A 19,715-nucleotide genomic window follows, 5' to 3' on the forward strand; every position below is an offset into this window, starting at 1 on the left:
TGGTCCAGGCCATCCACTCACTTGGGGGCAGAGACACATGAAGTTCAAGGTGATATAAAGGGACGGTGGTTTAATCCTTTTATATCAGAACGGCTGGAGCCTCCCCTTGAGCTGGATCAAGATTTAGGCCTATCACTGGACCTCCTTTCCCTTATTTTTTTTTTTTTTTTTTTTTTTTTTTTTCCCTGCCGTCCTGAGTATTGATCCCAAGGCTCCACCCAGGAACAGAAAAGCCCCCTCGCTATCTTGTAGCCACAGTCTTGATAGGATGCTGGTCTTGTCATAAGTGGTCAATTTCATTTCAGTACCTAGATTCTACCTCAGAACACTATTTATTTTTATTTTATCTTTATTATTTGTTTTCTGTTTGTTTTTGAGACAGGGTTTCTCTGTGTGTGTAGCCCTGGAACTCACTCTGTAGACCAGGTTGACCCCAAAAATCAGAGATCTGCCTGCCTCTGCCTTCTGAGTGCTGGAATTAAAGGAGTGTGTCATGACTGCCTGGCGTTTCTACTCTTCTTTCTAGAAAATTATGCTCTATAAAGAATCCAAGATTCTAGCTGAATAATTTTCCTTACTTTTAGACCAACAGACTTGACTACAGTTCCCATTACCTGAGCAGTAAAAGCATGTTTGCTGCAGAAGCCCCACAGCATGCCCTGTGTGCTTACTGTAGACACGTTGTAAACACAAAGTGGGACATCATCTGGTTTTGTTTTTAATCGTTTGTCTCTAACTTTAATGAATTAACTCTGTGCTAAAGTAGCCCAGATGTTGCCTGTGCTGGGTATTTGAGTTCTTTACATATTTCCTAGTCTCTTTGGCACAACTTAGACGCCTTCCTTTCCTTTTAAATAACAAGATCAATAGTATTTGGGGTCCTGCAGGGGTATCCTGTGTAACAGGAAATTCAATGTATGACTTTACAGTTTATTTTTAGGGAGAATCACCTGTGTCCCATGTACTACCCACTACTTTGCCGTATTCAAACCAGAGAACACAAAGCAGGGCAGAAACGGGTACAGAACCATAATCAAATGTTTACAGAACACAGAATCAGTAATTAATGAAAAATGTTTAAACTGTACAACATCTTTTTGTTCATCTGAAATTCAAAACTAGGAAATCTAAGTTCTGTGTACTTAAGCCAATGAAAAGAGTATAACTTCCCAAATCAATGGGATTTGTAGAAAGTTCTGGTTAAAAGTATGGTTTTCTTTCTTTCTCTTTCTTTCTTCCTTTCCTTTTCTTTTTATTTTTTATTTTTTCTTTTTCTTTTTATTTTTTTGAGTCTAAAGTATAACTAGTATCCATGTATCTCAGGCATCAATCCCTACACCAGCCACCGAATCCCTGGACATGTCCACATTAAAACAACTTTATGATTCTAGCTACTCAAAGACCAACACACATTTACATTTTCACAGTTTCTGAATTAGGGAAAGGGTGAGGGAAATAAATACCCGAGAGGAGCCAGGTGACAGGGGAATGACAGTTCTTTACTAGGCTGCATTTACAAGGACACTGCAAAAGTCCACATAAGAGCTGCCTCTGCAGCGGTCCCGAAGCAGAACAAGATTCAGGTGACATGTTTATTCTCTGCAGAAGCTAATGTGACATCCATAGATCTTTCTCTTGTCAAGTTATTTACACAGGTACAGTATTTCTGCTGGAGATAAAATACAGTTCATAAACTCCATTTTCTGAGAGAGGGTCAGGGCGGCAAGCCCAGACAATACTTACAGCTCCTCTAAATTACTTTCTTGGCAAGGGGAGCTGTATTTATGTTTGTTTTCCTTGAATAGGGTTTTGTTATGTAGCTCAGACATGCCTAGACTTCTCTGTCTTATGTTTGAACTTCTGATCTCCCTGCTCCAGCCTTCCGTGGTGCTAGAATTACAGATGTGAGCAACTGTACCAGGCTCTAAGGGGAGGTTTTAAAACCAGTCTTTCTAAATAACAAACTGCTGGCCATAGCTCGTGGCGAGGAAGCCTGAGAGCCATTAGTACCTGGACCCACCGCCTCTCTACAAACCTGCCATTGATCAGGTCTGCAGAAGTCTTAAGGACTAGGCTCAAGTACAAGCCACACGTGCCTCAGAGGCATCTCTGTGCACCCAACACAGGGTGCTAGTTCAAGTTTTCCAGTAGAGTGGTTTCTATAGAATTCTGAATCTTTGGTTCTAAGGAAGCAAAAAAAAAAAAAAAAATGAAACACCTTGGTCCTTGTCAGACTGCAGAGCCAAGAGAATCTCTTCAACAACTTCAAGATGATGGTTCTCAGCATTTCTAAAATATGCCAGGGAGAGAAAAGTTGGAGTTACATGTGCCATGAACTGTGTTGTATAATATATCCTAGTTTTGTTATCTTTTAGGCCATGTCAAGACCCTGGATAAATTTTCCAAAAATAGCCTTGTACCCAAGTCCTTTCAGATGGTAAAATACCTTATTCCGAAAGTATTTCTGAGATTTTAATGGTGGACTGCTAGTAGTGACACCTGCTTTAAAAGTTAAAGTAACTAACCCTTTACATGCCTCTTGCGCTGTAGTTCCTGAGATCTGACATGTGTGGGGAGCAGGAAAGGGAGAAGGCTGGAAATGAGCAAACGGGTCCCACACCAAGGTGGGGAAACAAGCCACTACAGACACACAGTTTGCATGCAGCATCACTCAGGCTTAAACAGCCCAGCATCACACTGCGAGAGCTTTGAGATAGATTTTGGCTTCCTTTCCTATCATAACTGGACCTGAAAAATGCCTTCACTATCTAGAAAACTGTGATAGTTTGCATCTGGGGTATCTTTGTTTAAGAAATGGAATTATGTTCATCCCTTCAGCTGTCATGCATCTCCAGTGTACTACCATCCAGCTTGCTATAAGTCTTTGGGGGGACCTAGCTGCCACCTGTCACAGCCAGGGCTAACAGCGAAGCCAGCAAGGTCCACACACCCTTCTCCAGCAGTGTCTGCCGCAGTGCCTTGGCCAGGAGAACCTTCACATTTGGCACAGGATCCGACACCAGGCTCAGGAGGCTGGGAAGCGAGTGTTCCACAAACTGGTCCACAGCCTGCAGAAATGAGAGCCTAGCAGTGAGTTTCTCAAGATTTCAAAGCACATACGCGTAGGTGGTTGGAAAGACATTACTTCAGAATCTATAGGCTTGATATGCAAGGCGGGGGGGGGACTTTTAAATTTCAAGAAGTGAATTTAGTTATAAGCAGTTTATAGTTTTTATAACTCACTACCAAGGAATGGCTGTCAAGGACTGCAAGGTCTGCAGGAGAAACGTGGGCCCTGGAGCCAGGCAGGTGCAGATTTGAAACTTAAACTGGTCAGTTTGTGGCCTCAGGTAAGTCCTTTTGCCTTTCTGAACCCGGTTTCTTCAATGGTGCAGTAGCCGATCCTTTGTACCAATCACCCTGCACAAGGCCACCATATTGTACACACCTGGGCAATAAGAATTTATTCAGAACCCCACCTTTAAGACAGGGACTGGCTGCCAGGCTAACCCAAATGCGGGCCCAGGCTCAGGCCTCTCAAAGCTAGCCATGCCTACCTGAGCTCAGCAGTGGGGTCTGTGCGCTGCCCCCTAACTTACCGAGTGCCTAAAGGACACTCCTTCCTTCCTTCCTTCTCACAACTGGTTCTGGAGAGCAACAACACTAGCCTTGTTCTGTAGGTGAGAAGATTCTGTACCAGTGTGGTAGTGGCACTGTAAGTCTTAGGACCAACAAGTGAGTGGAGACCCGAGCCAGGCACATGGACTCTGGCTCCTATGGGTGGCCCCTCTAAGAAAAGGTGGTATCAGGGTGAGTTAGCATCATGGTAACTGTTTCAGGCTCATTCCATCGACGGGCTCCCATCCCATGCTTGTCCTCATAGATGACCTCATCGGGGGAGAGGGACGTGGCATGGGGAACAGCATGGTGCACACGCCACCTTTCGGAGATACTGCTTTAACCAGGCCACTAGCAGGGAGCTCAGAAATAGGCTGTAGGCCAGCGAGGTCTCACTCTAGACCTGCCTCGTCACCCTAGTACCTTCTTCTGAGAACTGTGGCGTTCAGAGAGAGATGAACACGTCTCTGACGTACGCTATCTCAGGAGCGTCAGTCCCTTGCACTGTGTTTTTCCAGATTTTCTACAACTTTAATAATATTTTTTTCGAAGAAAAAAATTGTTGGTTTTTCTTAAACAAAATGAATTGGTATCATTTCTTGTTTGTTTGTTTCTCATTTTTCTAAATTCAAGAATTCCAGATAAGTAAACACAAAAAAGCAAAAAAAAAGAAAGAAAGAAAGAAAAAAGAAGAGAAAAGAAAAAAGAAAAATGGCATTGATGTACAATGAATATTGATGTTTTCCTTCACAGATGGCTGTGCTGTGGAAAAATACCGGCTATGTCCTTCTACCCCAATAGGGGGCGCTAGTGAGTCCTCTTACTGCAGTTGTTTATGAGGCAGACAACTAAACTGCAGGTTTGGGATTAGGATTGGCTTCCTCAAAGCTGGCTGCCAGCACAGCTCCTGGAGATGGTGCACCATGCCCTTTGCCTTTGTGATGCCAGAAGACAACATGATGAAAACACCAAAATGTTAAAATAATACTTGGGGGAACAAAGCCCTCAAAACCAAAACCATGGCTTTCCACGCCTAGCGGGATTCTGACTTGGCCTCTTTGGGGTTAATGCTTCATCCAGAACAATTATCCTTAAAGATAAACAGGGGTGCTGCCATATTCCACCATGGGCCATACTCAGGAGCCATTACTAGAGAATCAGGTGTGTCAAGATGGCTGACATTCAAGCCACCACCCTGTGACACACACATGCACAAGCATTTCCAAGGTACTAGTCAGAAGGGGTTACAGAGAAGACAAGGTGATATAAGCTTGAACCTGGGCCATGAAAATGGCTTTCTCTACTCTGGCTTACCACTCGGGTATACCCTGGATCAAGTGTAACAGGAGAGTGCTGGGTCTGATGGGAGAGCTGGCTGGCTCTGCATTGATTTCATCTTCAGGATACACAGCACACAGTAGGTACCAACCATGTCTGGGGTGTGAACAAGTGCCCAGGGCGACTGGGAACAAGATCCTATACACCTCACAGAGCTGCTCAGTCTCCTACAAGGTGATCAGGCTCAGTGAACTTTCCCCAGCTTCTGCCAGGGAAACGAATCCACAGGCAGATTCTCCCGGGGCTGTGCTAACCCGGCAGATGCAAGCAAAAACCTGCCCCCCAACCCACTCAGGGCAGTGCCAGAATCTAGAGATGAGTTCCTGGATGGAAATGAGCCCCAGAGCACAGGCACCAAGGCAGCAGAACTTCTGCAGCATCACCACCACCTGCGAGCAATGTGAGAGACAGGCGGCCGGCCGTGAGGCCCTGCCGGCTGGCTGCCGGCTGCAGTGCCAGCTGAGGTAATTGCAAGCAGCGCTCGCTCTCCACAGCACAAGGGCATCCTCATGTTCATGTCCACTCTCACAATCAATTTACAAGCAAGAGAAAGCATCTCCTTCAGTTCTCACTAGCACGTGTAGAGAAGATTTTAAATAGGTCTTAATAATATATACATGCACATAACACTCTCCAAGGGAAATAGAAAAACAACGGTAGTAACATTAGACAAATACATCCAGCACAAGGGGTTCAGTTTTAAAAACATCACCCTTCAAAATGAGTACATTGTTACCTTTGAGAGCATGGCATTTTTTATAACATTTCATTATCATCAAGAAATCTTAAAATCACTATTTTCAAGTAAGACTGTATTCTTCTCTAGGGTTGGGAGACGTCCATAAAAACCAGGATTGCCTCTTCTGCCCAAGGCTTTGCTCATCATGAACTGTTCTACAAAGCTGTAGAGAATTCAACAACAAACATACACATGCACAAACAAAAAACCCTACACTATTATTTAAAGAGTTTCATATACAAAATGATTTCTGCACAGTTCCCATTATGGAAGCATAAAATTAATAAGGCTATCCTGACAATTGATGAAACAATATAGCTTCTAACTGCAAAAATTAAAAGCTGGGCCTATAGAGAAAAATGACAAATAGAACCCAGAAAAAAAAATAATGGAGTTAAGACGGAAACAGAAAGAGTGCTATTTACACGAATGTGCTACGGGCAAGGCCAGCAGCTCCTTACTAGATTGAATGAAATGCAGCGCATTTGAGAAACTTTGTCTGTGCACAACTTCAGGGCAACATGTCTCAGGCAACCGTGAACGTCGCTGAGGTCTACAGATCTGAGATCAGGAGCAGCTGTTGCCTATAAGAACAAGCAGGGGGACCCCTACCACATTTAATTGATTCTTGCTCCTTTCCGATGGGCCGCGCGCGGGCGCAGCGGGAGCGGGAGCAGCGAGCGTGCGGAAGCCGCCGTGCACTGTGCACCCAAGCGCTTTGTAAAATAGGGGTTCGAGCGTTCAGGGTTTGAGGTTCCCAGGTCCGGTTATGGTTTAAACACACACAAAGTCTGCCCTATACTAGATCACTTAAAAGCAGCCACAGGCTGCAGCAGTTCCCCGGTCGCCTTGGCGAGCCGGAGCGAGGAGCCGAGCGGCGGATGGCGGCGCCCGCGCTCTTTTCCTCGCCGTTTCTGCCTTGTTCTTTCTCCTTCCTTCTTTTTTTCTTTTTGCTCGCTCTTTCCTTCATTTTCAACATCGCTCTTGCCCCGTGGTTCTTCTTTCTCGACCACTTTCCCCTAGCTTTTTCGCCCGCTCTTTCTCAATCTGTTTCCTTTTTTCACACCACTTCCTCGCGCACTTTCCCCACTTAGCTGTCTGGCTCGGCCGCCCTTTTCCCCTCGCTCCTTCTCCGCAGGTTTTCCCTCCTCGCTAGGTTTTTTTTTCCCCCCTCGATCTTTCTCGGCAGGTTTTTCCTCCTAGCTTCTGCTCGCTGTTGGTTTTTTTTTTTCCCTCGATCTTTCTCGGCAGGTCTTTTTCCTTCGCTCCTGCTCACTGGTTTGTTTTTTTTTTTTTCCCTCGATCTTTCTCGGCAGGTCTTTTTCCTTCGCTCCCNTTTTTTTTTTCCCTCGATCTTTCTCGGCAGGTCTTTTTCCTTCGCTCCCGCTCACTGGTTTTTTTTTTTTTCCCTCGATCTTTCTCGGCAGGTCTTTTTCCTTCGCTCCTGCTCACTGGTTTGTTTGTTTTTTCCCTCGATCTTTCTCCGCAGGTCTTTTTCCCTCGCTCCTGCTCGCTGGGTTTTTTTTTCCCCCCTCCATCTTTTTCGGCAGATCTTTTTCCCTCGCTCCTGCTCGCTGGTTTTTTTTTTTTTTCCCCCCTCGATCTTTTTCGGCAGATCTTTTTCCTTCGCTCCTGCTCCCTAGGTTTTTTCCTCCTCGGCAGGTCTTTCCCCCTCACTCCTCCTCGTTGGGTTTCTTTCCCCTCGCTCTATCTCCCTAGGTCTTTCCTCCTCGCTGTTCCTCGCTAGGTCTTTTTCCTCGCTCTTTCCCCCCCTCGGTTTTTCGCTAGATCTACCCGTCGCTTTTCCTCTCTAGGTCTTTTCCCTCACTCTTTTTTCCCCTCGGGTTTTCGCTAGGTCTTTCCCTCTCGCCCTTTCTTGGCAGGTCTTTGTCCCCCTCTCTTTTTCTCGCTAGGTCTTTTCCTTCGCTCCTTTTTCCCCTCGGTTTTTCGCTAGGTGTTTCCCCCTCGCTCTGTCTCGCTCGCCGCGGCCCCGCTCGGCTCCGGTGAGACAGAGTGGTGTGATTTGCACGCGGGCAGAGGAAATGAAAAAGGGCGGGGAGGAAGCGGGCCGCGGCGAGCGGCTTCATATCGCTCCCGCCGTCTGCGGGGGGAAAATGAGGCCAATATCGCGCCGGGCGCAGCCGTTATCGCGACCGGCCACTGCAATAAGCTAAGCGATGGGAGATAGTGCCCGGGACGCCGGGGGCTCGCCCAGCACCCGCCGCCAGGGGGCGCAGGGTCGCCGCGCCGGGCCCAGGCTTGTTTTTCCCAGTTCTTTTTGCAGGAGTGTGCTGAGAACATGACATAATGACTAAACCTCAACCTCTCAAATTAAGGATAATGATTAAAGCTCACAGCAAAGAGAAAATCTTCCAGTTTGCTCCCGGCACCGGCCAAATCATATCCTACGTAGCTGCAAAAGCCTGATGGATGTCTTCAGGAAGACAATTATTTGTAAGATGACTAGCTGTAACCTAAGGGGGGAAAAAAGAAAAAAACTAAAGATACAGAAATGTACCTCCACAAAAGCACAAACGAGCACCCCACACACATATATTCCCCCCACATCCTTAAAGGACATTGTCCACCTAGAAAAGGAGCACTGAACCATGCTGTCTTTCATTCCTGGCAAAGCCTAGAACATTCCTTGGGCTGACACAGATAGGAAGTGAAGAGCACTTCACACAGATGTAGTGGTGCATGCAAGAAAGTTGCGTGGGGGGTATTTTTTATTTAATAGCTGTCTCATCCGGAAGAGGTCTTTTCAGACCTCAACACTGCCCAATATTCTTTGGATGTTCAAGTGCATGAGTTACCATGTATATACTACAGAGAAGGCAGCACTCTGAAAGTTCAAGAAAGCTTTGCAAACCCACTCCAATTCAGAGGGAAATGCTGAAGAGTGGGTGAATCATCTTTTATTTGGTTCAAATAAACTGTCTTATAGAACAGCAGAGCCCTCAGACGCCAGCGTGACTCAGCCTTGTCTTCATGTGAAAACGGATGTCTCCCCAGAGATGGGTGTGTGTGTGTGTGTGTGTGTACATATATAACTCAGAGCTTGGGAATTCTGTTTACACCTTAATAAAAACATAATCTCATTATCCAAAAGGGCACTATCCTGTTAGTTCTGAAGCCAATTACAAGAAGAGAAAGCTCTCCTTCTGACTCGCTTCCCACAGCCACAGGCAGGTTTTACTCACTCTGCTGGTGCATATGGACACCTCCAGTGCCGGCTGCTGCCAGCACCACCGACCTCTGAAGCGGTCTGAAGCGGGCAGAAGTGCTCGCTCCTCTTGTCCTGAGGAAGCAAAAGTTGAGAATACATCCCATAAATGACATGTCAGGCTCAAGGTGAACCCAGCACCCCCTTTATTTCTCTGCAAGCTATATGTTTCTCACTAGCCAAAACACCTGTGTCCCTCGTACCTTGCTACCTACAACCCTAGGTATGTATAACTCCATGTGGCTGTACATTAACATGGTTGCTAGCTGATACCAAGTGCAAACATATCTTGAACAACATCTGCCTTTTCTCTAGTGGGAAAGCACATAACCCCACCACCCACCCCACTACCCCTCTCTACCCCTTGTGTTTTCCTACCCAAGGAGATGTGTCTTTGTGTTTAGTGGATAATGGCTCTGCTGCCCCTCTGGCTGAAGCCCCTCATCTGTAATGAGAGGCAGGTTCTGAACGGGGTAAGTGACCACCAAAGTCACTAGAGGACACCCTGGGTCACAGCCACTTGACAAATTCATCTGTCTAAGTAACTTCTAAGGCTTTGTTTTTAGACTCGCTGTTTCTTCAAGGGGAAGTTGAAAAGGCAGGACCAGAAGTGGCTATAGCATCTTGCAGAAAAGGTCTTCCTATGTGCAGAGCTGCCTTTTAGCAAGTGACTACTTGGGTAAGCCAGGTCACTCCTGGGAACCTTGGGTTTTGCTATCCAGAACCCTTCCTAAGAAGCATAGCCCTACAGGCTCTGAGCAGCAGCAGAGGCATGAGTGTGCATTTCTAGGTTCTGGTTGTATCTCCCCTACAGGATGAGAGAGGCAGAGCTGCTGTCCATGGCCCCAGAGCCCATCCAAGCTCCGTGCCTCAGCAGCCTGCAGGAAGGCCTGAGTGTCTGCAACCCTCTGCTACCTTTGAAAGTCCCACAGGACCAGGCGGTGGTGGCGCACGCCTTTAATCCCTGCACTTGGGAGGCAGAGGCAGGCGGATTTCTGAGTTCGAGCCCAGCCTGGTCTACAGAGTGAGTTCCAGGACAGCCAGGGCTACACAGAGAAACCCTGTCTCAAAAAAAAAAAAAAAAAAAAAAAAAAAACAACAACAACAACAAAAAAAAGTCACACAGGTGTTTAAGGACCCCTACACACACTTTGTCCAGATCCTTCAAGAGCCACTGAAGATAGGCACCAGTTCGGCTGCTGTCAGCTGATCCCTGCGAATCACTGCCAGTTCCTGAATGGAGAAGGCAGGCGAGAGTGAGGCAGACTCCACTAGGGGTGACAGAAGACACACCAGTCACCACAGGCAAATTTAATTCAATGTTCCTAGCATTTCTGCAGAGACCAGTAGGCAAGCCAGCTCCCAGCTCCATGAAAGTCAGGTCAGCTAGCTGCACTGTAGCCCCCAGGACTCAACGCCCCCCTGCCCCAAGAGCCTCTGTGCGAGCTCCTCTTACCTGGACATCTGAAGCCAACGTTTCACATGTGTCCTTCAGGCAGTGCTAGTTCTGCCAGCTTAGGGCCACCCCAGGGAAACTGCATGCACAGTGCTTGGCCAAGGCAGTGTCCACAGTCTGGGCTTTCGGTGGGTTAGTCATGGAAACGAACTGATGGAGCAGAGGCTGGGGGATTATATCCTGGGAAACAGAAGAAAGGAGATCATCCTACTGGCAAGGAGGGCTGAAGCCAGGAGGGCAGGTGTCACAGCAATGCAGAGATGAGGCAAAGACAGCCAGAGGGACATTAGTACCTGCAGTCAGTCCCAAAGCCAGCGACGCCTTATCAGAGAGGAGAGTCTGGAGAGCAGAGTGCATGGCACAGGGGTACAGTGTGGAGACTATCCTCTATAGCAGCCACCCCAGGAGGCTGGGCCCAAGCTTGCCCTTGGCATCATCAGGAGATCTTGAGGCAACCTGTGTATACTTGGCTATGGAAGACCAATGTGTGATAATGACTTACAGTATCTAAGGGACTTTGTATGGCACAAGGGGCCAATCCATAAGGTAGAGGAATGTAAACATAGCCCAACAAAAGAAGCTTACAAAATGTTTGTACCAAAATAAGCAAAACCAATTGTTTTCAAGCATTAGAGTGAGGTCATCTTTCCCTTTTACTGTTGACTTACTTCGCTGACTTTGAACACTACTTCATAATGATTTTCAGAGAGAAAATATTATCAATGTACTTAACTAGATATAGTTAATACTGGTAGAAGAACTCTGTTTGGCTTCAGTGGCTGCTCATGAACTGAACTGTAAGGAAAGGTAAGAGCTCGGCACTACGGGGGGTTTTGTCCTTTACTTTTGCTTCAAGGAACAAACCTGAACTTTAGGTTCACTCTCTCCCAGCGCAGTCTGTTCTTGCCCCTGTTCTGTCTCCAGGCGGCCACTGGTTTGAATTTAAGGCTCAGCTGGATCCTGCAGAGTTGATGGAACATGTTACAAACTGACACCAAAGGAGAGCAGCATCTCTATCTACCCCATCAAGGATTCTGCACCTCACATCCCAGTGCCAAGATTGCCTTGCAAAAGGCCATGCTTCCACAGAAAAGCGGGAGAAGCCCACAGGTGGGCATGTACTTTCTGCTCTTTATGGCCAGAGTCTCCTTTGAATGGCCCACGGAGCAGCCTCTAGCGTGGCTATAGAAGACGAGGCAGAGGTGAGTTTTCAGAAAAGACAAACCCCTTTGGCCTCTGTTGGGACAGGCCTTGGTACATGAAGAAGGCTTGGCAGCGAGGCAGCAGAGACCTGAAGAGAGAAGAGGAGGCCAGCAGGGGAGTGTTTACTCAGTAAACTGAGTTCTCACATGTGTAAACACTACTAATGTGTGCTGATGAACCTTTACATTAGGTTAACAATTAAAATGAGCAAGAACGCCCAAGGGTGACACGTCAGCCTCTGGTCATTGATTAACATTAGCTGAGATGGCCCTGACCTTCTGCTTCAACCATCACATAGACTTCCAACGTGCACTAGAAATGTCATACTGTCTATTGTCTTAATGGATTCTGACAAATCAGCTCAATATATGATCCAGAAGTCAATTAATACCCAATAGATGCTTTGTTTGCTCTGAGCACGCTATCTGGCCCTTAGTGCCCAATGTTTACAGAGAAGCATGGGGTCTATCTGAACAGGAAATATGACAACAATAGCATTTTGGTGGAACACCCAGGTTTCTTTTGGGCACAGTGCCTCCAATTCTACACACAGATCCACACACACTAACCTCACACGTCCTTTCTGTCTATTTCTGCCTCTTCAGCCCATCAGGGCCTGGACTGGACCTTTCTCCTCCCAGGGTTTCTACAGGCAGGTCACAAAGGTAACAGGCTAGTGTTCTTGGAATTTTCTAGAAACAATGGTAACACAGGGCATCCTGTTATTTCTTACTAATCTAACATCACCTTTAAGAGTTTGAAACAGTTTAGATTCAGTTATGCAGGGTTGCTTCATTTGGACAGCCTTAGGATGGGAGTGATAAGTTATCATTACACCCACATTACCTGCCACGTCAGCAGGAGTATGCACTGGGTCCTGGAGACCATGGACTTGCAAGGTCTGCTCATCCCGCTTCACAGCAGGAATCAGGCACCATCTCATTGGTGCACTGGGCAGGAACTGGGAAAGCATAATAAAGGTCAGTGTCACGAGGCTAAGGAAGCTTCTAGAGACTCAAGCAAGAAGGAAGTCCAGTCCCTTCTGGGTTCACAAAGCGAAGACTCCAGACTGCAGAATGTGAAGTAGGTGACACTGGCTTATCCAAGTCCCCCCTCTGGGAAGGAGGACACTAAGCAGCTGGGTATTAAAAGATGCCTCTGAACCAAGAGGCCAGCCACACTCATCACTCTTGGCAGCCTCCACCAACTTGGAATTCACCCTCTTCTGTTATTAGAGATGTAAGTGACTGCCAGCAATGACCCAGGACATTTACACCGTTAATCCCCCAAGAGCACTGCCTGTCATCCACCCCCCCGGGGGGGCATTGTTTCTGGTGCCCACCCTGTTCCCATGGAAGGGATTCAGGGTGATCAATCACCTGATTGATTGGTTGTCTAGTTATCCAAAACATGACCTTAAGAATGAAATGAAATTTGCCATTTATCTTCTCTGCAGGGATGTATTAATAAAAGCAAGTGCAGCTTTGTGATTTCTGTCACATCCTCGGTGGCTGAGGGACAGGGCAAGTACTTACTGTGCTCTGTAATATCCTGGCTGCGGAGAGCTCATCTGAGATGATGACGCTGACGGAGGATGTGACTGTCAGAAGCAGGGCTGGGGTCTGACACAGGCTCTGCCTTCAGACCGTGTGTCTGTGTGCTCTCAGGTTCACCAGCAGAGCAGAGCCCTGCTGCTTGCTCTCAATGCAGCAGGCAGGTAATACCTGAGCCTGAGCAGCAGGAGGAGAAGCAGCAAGCGTCCTAATGACAGCACGGGGCTGGGCATGTCGGGCAGTCAGGAGACTGTCTGCCTGGTAGCCACAAAACCCCGTTTTCCATCCCCTGCACCCCATAAGCTGGCTTTCCCAGCACTTGGAAGGTGGCAGTAAAAAGATCAGAAGTTTGAAGTCACCCTCTATTACAAAGCAAGGTTTAGACTAGCTTGGGCTATGTAACAGCCTGTCTCAAAACATTTAAAAAAAAATTTAATAACTTAATGCGATGGGTCCTGGGTTCATTTCAGAGGGCTATGCGCTGAGCTTTGGCCCAGGCACCTCCTCCATAACTGAAGAGTGCTTGCTGGCAGACTCTGGAGTCTCAGCAGGAGCCCCCTGCCAGCTGTGATGCTGGCCACTAATGTGACCATTCCAATTGATCATCAGTCACACAGAGCAGCACATCTGGATTCAAAACACATCTACCAAGAAAAATCAGTTCAACGCCACTATCTCTCACAAAAGGAAGAGTGAGGTTATCCAGCAGAGGAGTCTGGGAGGCCATTCTCCTTGACAAGGGGTGTTGTATGCCCCATTTATAAAGCAGGACGGCTGCTCCCCTTCCTATTAACACATATGCATGTACATACACGTAAGTTTATTTACACACTAGTGTGGGGGCTCAAAGGACCTACTTCACCTATTTTTCTACACAAATTAAAACTTTACATTTCTATCTCCAGGGTACATGACACATGTCTTACCCCCACCCTTGCATGCTGTTCCTACAATACAAATATCCTCTCCAATGCTCAGAGCTTGTAGCTGGCTCCCCACTGTGCTGGGAGAAGTCTTACCTCCCAAGTTCAGCACACCAGGCCCTTTGCAACAGCCAGAATGTGAAATGTGTCATTTGTTTCTGAATCTCTGAGGGTTAGTGACCCCTCTGAGATCTAAGAAAAGCTAACAGTCCTTTCTTAGTGAGAAATTAGCTATGTAAATATGTGCAGAATAGTGCAGACAGCGGCTTCCCAGGAACAGGACCTGCAGGAGGAGGATCCCCTGATATTTTCTCTACCCCCAGAAATGACCAGCTTCCTGCCCACTGCCTCTTCTGGACACACATATCTCAGCCCTCACCTCACCCAGGCAGAGCTGCCTATGCAAGCCCTTCCACCAGACGCCAAGGCTCACTGCTGGCCAGCCCTGATTGGCTGCTACTGGGACAAACTGCTGTCTGTGCAACCCACCGCAGCCTCTGCCTGCAGCCTGCACAAGTGGACCACTTGTTCATCCCTTCGGCAATCACGGGTTCCTTCATTCAGGGACTGGCAGACAAAGACTAATCATGGGGCAAACTGGGTCTTCACATTTCCTCTCCTCAGAGCGGCACAAGCCCTGCCCAGCAACAGCAGCAAGTGTTGTTTCTCTAATCTCTCTCACGTGGCACAAACCCAAGCGGCACAGCAGAGCCTGAGGACTAACTGGGGTTGCACAACAATGGGATTAGGAGACCAGCTCCCAGACCCCACCTACACTTAGTGGGTGGGAGCTTTAATCATGAAATGAAAGACACCTATCTGCTTAGGGAAGAAGTCTTAGGGATCAGTGAGGGCCAGAGCTTATGGATCCAAAGGAAGGCTGCCTGAGATGTTTGTGGCCAGAAAGGATACACAACCTGGGAACTGATGTCACTGTCTCTGGAGCTAATAAACCTCCCACCAGCACAGATGTGCCCAAGCACTGTCCTCTGTTCTGTCTGGGGACGTTGCCTGGAACAAGAAAGCCAGATATGTGAAGCAGGCGCTGCCTAGAGATACCAAACTCTGCGTGCCTGTAACTCACCACACAGGCATACAGTAGCACATGGGCAAGGAAGCAGGCCTGTGCCATGCACAACACACAGACACCCTGCCTTCACCACCAATGTCTGGGTCATGCAGCAGATGGTCCTGCAAATTCTGAAGGACTTTCTGGATCTTGCTCCTGGCCACATAACTGTCACATGCAGCCTCAGGCCAAACGTGGTTCCCTTCCAGCGGCCCAGGCTCCCTCAGAAGCACCTCCACCTCTTAGCTCTATCAGGAAGAGGAGTGTGCCCATACAGTCAAGTACTGAGCACGCCCTCCCTCCCCCGGTAGTGTCTGCTCTGTTTCAGGGTAACTTACTGAGGCAGCGGCTGACATCAGGAGCTTTGGGAAGAGCTTCCCATCACTTCAGCCCTGGCTTAGGAAGGGCTCCCTGGATGGTTTCCTGATGTGTCTGTGGACGAGCTGGTGTGCAGATAACTGGTCTCAGCTGAAGCTCCTTCCAGAAGGAACTGGCTCATGTGCACAGTGCTCTAGAGCCAGGGTGGAGGGAAGGAGCTCTCCCTGGAGTGGAGCACGCAGGAAGAACAAGAACAGCACCTGCACCTCAGCCCCACTCTTTCCCGAAGGAGTACCTGCCAAGTCCTGTCAGAAGACTGCAAACCCACAGCTTCAGCCAACCCCAACCTGCCCCCGGCAGAATGGAAGGTACTGAAAGCAACCCTAGGGAGCTCAGCCAGCCTCCACTGCATACTTATGAGTACTCCAGCAGGGGGCAGACTTTGGAACAAAAGCTTAAGAATGAGGAAGAGCTGACTGTGTGCTAGTCCCCAGGACTGCACAAGCACAGTGAGCTGTGGTGTGTGTGTGTGTGTGTGTGTGTGTGTGTGTGTGTGTGTGTGTAGACAATCTGTACTCCAAGGTGTCAACTGCCCACACGGTCCTGCCTCACCCTCCTATGCAGCCCTGATGGCAGAGGGTGTGTAAGAACAACCTCAAACTGGTCATATGCGCCTGCCATCCTCAGAGGGCCAAGACAGCAGAGAGAGAGAGACAGGCCTTTGTATATACAGAATGTCCTGTGTCACAAACGTACATCTATCTGGGAGACTTCAGCTTTGTTCCTGTGTAAATTCTCTGAGGAACTTCATTAATCAAGGAAAAAGAGACACTTTTCTTTACAGGTTATTTAATCACCACCCTCAAGGAATATTTTATCTAAACTGAGGAGACATGGTAGCTTCATTATTTATAACCCGGCAGTCATGTTTCGAAATCATTATTGCAATTACTTTTTGCTTCTTTACATAATTAAAGCTCTAATATCCATCTTGCCCAGAAGGTCACGATTACTAAAGCTGGAGATGAGATGGTTGCTGGATTCTAGGTGGATGCCTGAGGTGATGGGGCTGGCGGTGCCAAGCATCCTGGCTAGAGCTTACTCGGCTAAGGTGGCACTACAGCTGCTGGGCCTGGGTGAGCCAGAGGCAAAGTTTGACTCCACGTTTTAGCCCAGTGGCCTGATGCTCAGGGTGTCATCCTCCAGAGTGTACAGAGCAGCCTGGCACACCTGGGCAGGGGCACACACTGTTGACTTGCACGAGTGAGCAGGCATGACCCCACCCACCCACCCAAGGCATCTACTCAGGTTTGCTACTTCTCAGCCATTCCCCCAAAGCCAAATGGACCATTATTAACAGAGAAGAGGCGCATAGCCCCCACTCGAGTTTCCATGTTTCTAGAATGTGAATTCCATGTGACACTAGTCTTCATAAAGTACCCAGGAGGCCTTACAGACAGTACTCAGCATGCCTATGGCAGTACAGGATAGACAGCAAGGCACTTAGAGACCTTCTTCTCTTTTCTGGCTTCCATGCTGTACACTTTCTTCTTTCTTAGTATCTGTCCCAAAGCTTCTGAGACTTCAGTCTCCCTGGTTCTGATCTCACAGGGTCTAGATCTTACTATGCACACTGATGGCAGAAAGGGAAGGCAGAAAAGAAGCCAGAAACCAAGATGGACACTGGAGAGCTGGAGCACTTGATCCTGCAGAGGCCAGTGCAGCTGCCAGTGGTGTGAGCACTCACCTATCGATGGGGATCACTGATGAGTTTGATGAAGACAGTCGAGAGCTGGGTTCTGCAGACCGAGGGGGAAGTGTGGAACACGGCCGTGAAGCACTCTGAACATGCTTTCTGTGTGTTACCTGAGCAGAGCTCAAAAAATGTTGGTATCTACCAAAAAAAAAAAATAAATAAATAAACAAACAAATGAACAAACAAAGTGGAGCTACTCAATTCAGAGCGCCCTGTGGATGGCCAGTCCCAGTCCCAATAGGGCATGAACAGAGAGCCACAGGACACACCAAAACAGCAGTAATAAAATAACAGCAACACACATTCTCTAAAGGAGTCATACAGGAAAAGAAGGCACAGTTCTCTCACCACCTAACTTTAATAAGTGATTTGGTTAAAGTTAAGAAGATAATGGAGAAAACACTCTAGAGAAAGGGCCAAGGCTCCTTCCTCAAAGGTCAGAGACTCTGACCAGCAGTTCACCCAGCCACAAGCCCGCCTTTGGGCAGGGCCCAGGGTCAGTTCTGTGGTGGTGGAGAGGGAGCCAACAAGAAGAGTAGACATGGCACTCATAGCTGGACTCGCAGCAGCACTCAGACTGCTGAGAGGGAAGGACTGCAAGTCTGAGCCACACAGAACAGCGGAATGGGAATAAGCTGTCTACAGACTGCAGACTATAGCGAGGAAGGCATATCTGGGTGTGGTCCTCTGTAAGCCACTTGGGGTTCCACACTCACATTGTGAATATGTGCTGCCAAGCTCTTCTCTCAGCTTGGCTGTTAGATTTTTCTGGTTCCCTTTATTAGCAAATGAGTTAAATATAATTTTGACATATGCTCACCTATATCTACATGAAGATGGTGAGTATATCTTTTAAATTTTACCCTTTAAAGAACATTGATTTTAATATCCTAATGTAATAACACTTAGCTTAAAATGTTTTACCAACGGGAGTGTGATCTGACAGTGGGAAGACCAATCTACAGAAAAATGGCTGTTCTGGCCACTGACACCCTCGCTCGAGACACATAATGCTAATGTTCCCAGCGTCTTCACAGCAGAAGCCCACTTGGGCTACAATGGTATTTGTTGATGTCTGTGAGCCCAGTAGTTACCCAGGCAGAGATGAGCACAACGGGGTCCCTGAAGAACCCATCTGTGTCTATGAAATCTTCCCCAGGTCTTTTACACAAAAGGCTACACGGGGTGAACAAAGGTATTCTGTGGTGGGTGGGCAGGTGAGTCTGGGCCAGGCAAGAAGGCCAGAGCACTCTAGGCGAGCTAACAGAACGTGAGGTCCCACCATGCAGGTAGGAGCTACTACCTCAAAGGAGAGAAAGTTGTGTGGGAGGCTGTGGATACGGTACCTGCCCTGCCACATCGGCCATGGAAACTTTGAAAACTATAGGCCCCCAGCTGAGCTGCATCGCCAGAGCTGAGCCCACTGTGCTGAACCAGCAGATGTGGGGTAACTGTAGGAATGGCAGGAAAAACATTGTCTGAGGGGACCTAAATGGTGATGAGCTTCTGGATTTTAACCCCTAAACCAAGAAAAAGATGCCTAGTGTGTGCAGGCGTTAGGGCCAGGAAGAGCTCCAGGTGTGGAGGTGGGAAGCTGCAGGGAGTGGCAGACAGACGCCTAAGCGTATGACCAGGAGCAGGAACAGTCGAGGCTACCTGTGTCCCCCAGGCATGCAAGGTACACCAGGACGTGTGGTAACAACTATGATTGGGAAAATTTCATATACCCAAAACTTCTCCGTGGCTTCTTGTCCGACAGACAGGATGACAAATATTGCCAAAATACACGGTGCATACCTGTCAGAGGCGGAGGCACACCGTCATGTCTGTGTCCTTCTTTTTATCCTAACACACTGTAAAACCTAACAAGCAGGATTCCCTGAGAGCAATTATCCCTCTAGTCAGACGGCTACCAAGCCTGTTCTAGGCCCATCGCCCACACAGCGCCATGCTAGCTGCCCTGCTGCATTGAAAGCAGGGGATTTACAAGAGGGCACCCACTTCTATGGTTTCCTGGCTCCTAATTGATCTTGATACATTATGCATTTGGTTAGTGATAAGGCAGAGCCCGTTTGCTTCTCTGTATAGTAAATGAGACCCCAATCCTGACCACACATTCCAAGGCCTGAAGAGCACGGGAGAGAGATGCTGAGCATCTCTGCCTCAATCACGGCTGCTGCAGCCAGCTCCTGAGGAACCACAGAGAAGCCAGGGTGGAGGTGCAGGGTAGGGGCGCAGCAAGGACCAGAGGAGAGGACTGAGTGAGTGCACCCACTGCTGCCTACCACCAGCTACACTCCGTCCCAGAGTAGGCAGAAACTCTAGAGGGACAGACTTGGAGGTTTTCAGCTTAAAAAGAGGTTTTAGTGTCTTATGTTGGAACCTTCCAAACTTGGAAGAGTTTCCAGGCACCACACAGTTCGAGGCAGCAGCAGGCGCTCCACTGTGCATGGTCATCAAGGCCGCCATTCTGCAGATTATCTGTGTGTAACAAGAGAAGCATCTTCATCACATGT

At 48.0% G+C, this 19,715-nt stretch overlaps 1 long non-coding RNA gene across 11 annotated transcripts in view; it reads right to left on the reverse strand.

Moving 5' to 3' along the window:
- Positions 1–1,337: 1,337 nt before the first annotated feature.
- Positions 1,338–19,715, reverse strand: part of LOC115063618 — an 80,064-nt gene continuing 61,686 nt past the window's right edge. For 2 of the 11 annotated variants that reach the window (XR_003843461.1, XR_003843465.1), the window contains exons 3-14: positions 17,191–17,337; positions 12,427–15,667; positions 12,150–12,272; positions 11,603–11,668; positions 11,242–11,337; positions 10,671–10,847; positions 10,378–10,557; positions 10,070–10,154; positions 8,899–8,996; positions 8,051–8,169; positions 2,951–3,068; positions 1,338–2,289 (exon numbers count right to left, since the gene is read on the reverse strand). This is a non-coding gene — a long non-coding RNA (uncharacterized LOC115063618). Of the gene's footprint in view, positions 2,290–2,950; positions 3,069–8,050; positions 8,170–8,898; positions 8,997–10,069; positions 10,193–10,377; positions 10,558–10,670; positions 10,848–11,241; positions 11,338–11,602; positions 11,669–12,149; positions 12,273–12,426; positions 15,668–17,190; positions 17,338–18,926; positions 19,149–19,715 lie in introns of those variants that run through there. The other 9 variants (XR_003843468.1, XR_003843467.1, XR_003843466.1 and 6 more) reach the window with 9 other exon arrangements.

This window comes from Mus pahari, chromosome 3 (assembly GCF_900095145.1).
Source record: "Mus pahari chromosome 3, PAHARI_EIJ_v1.1, whole genome shotgun sequence".
NCBI classification, from domain to species: domain Eukaryota; kingdom Metazoa; phylum Chordata; class Mammalia; order Rodentia; family Muridae; genus Mus; species Mus pahari.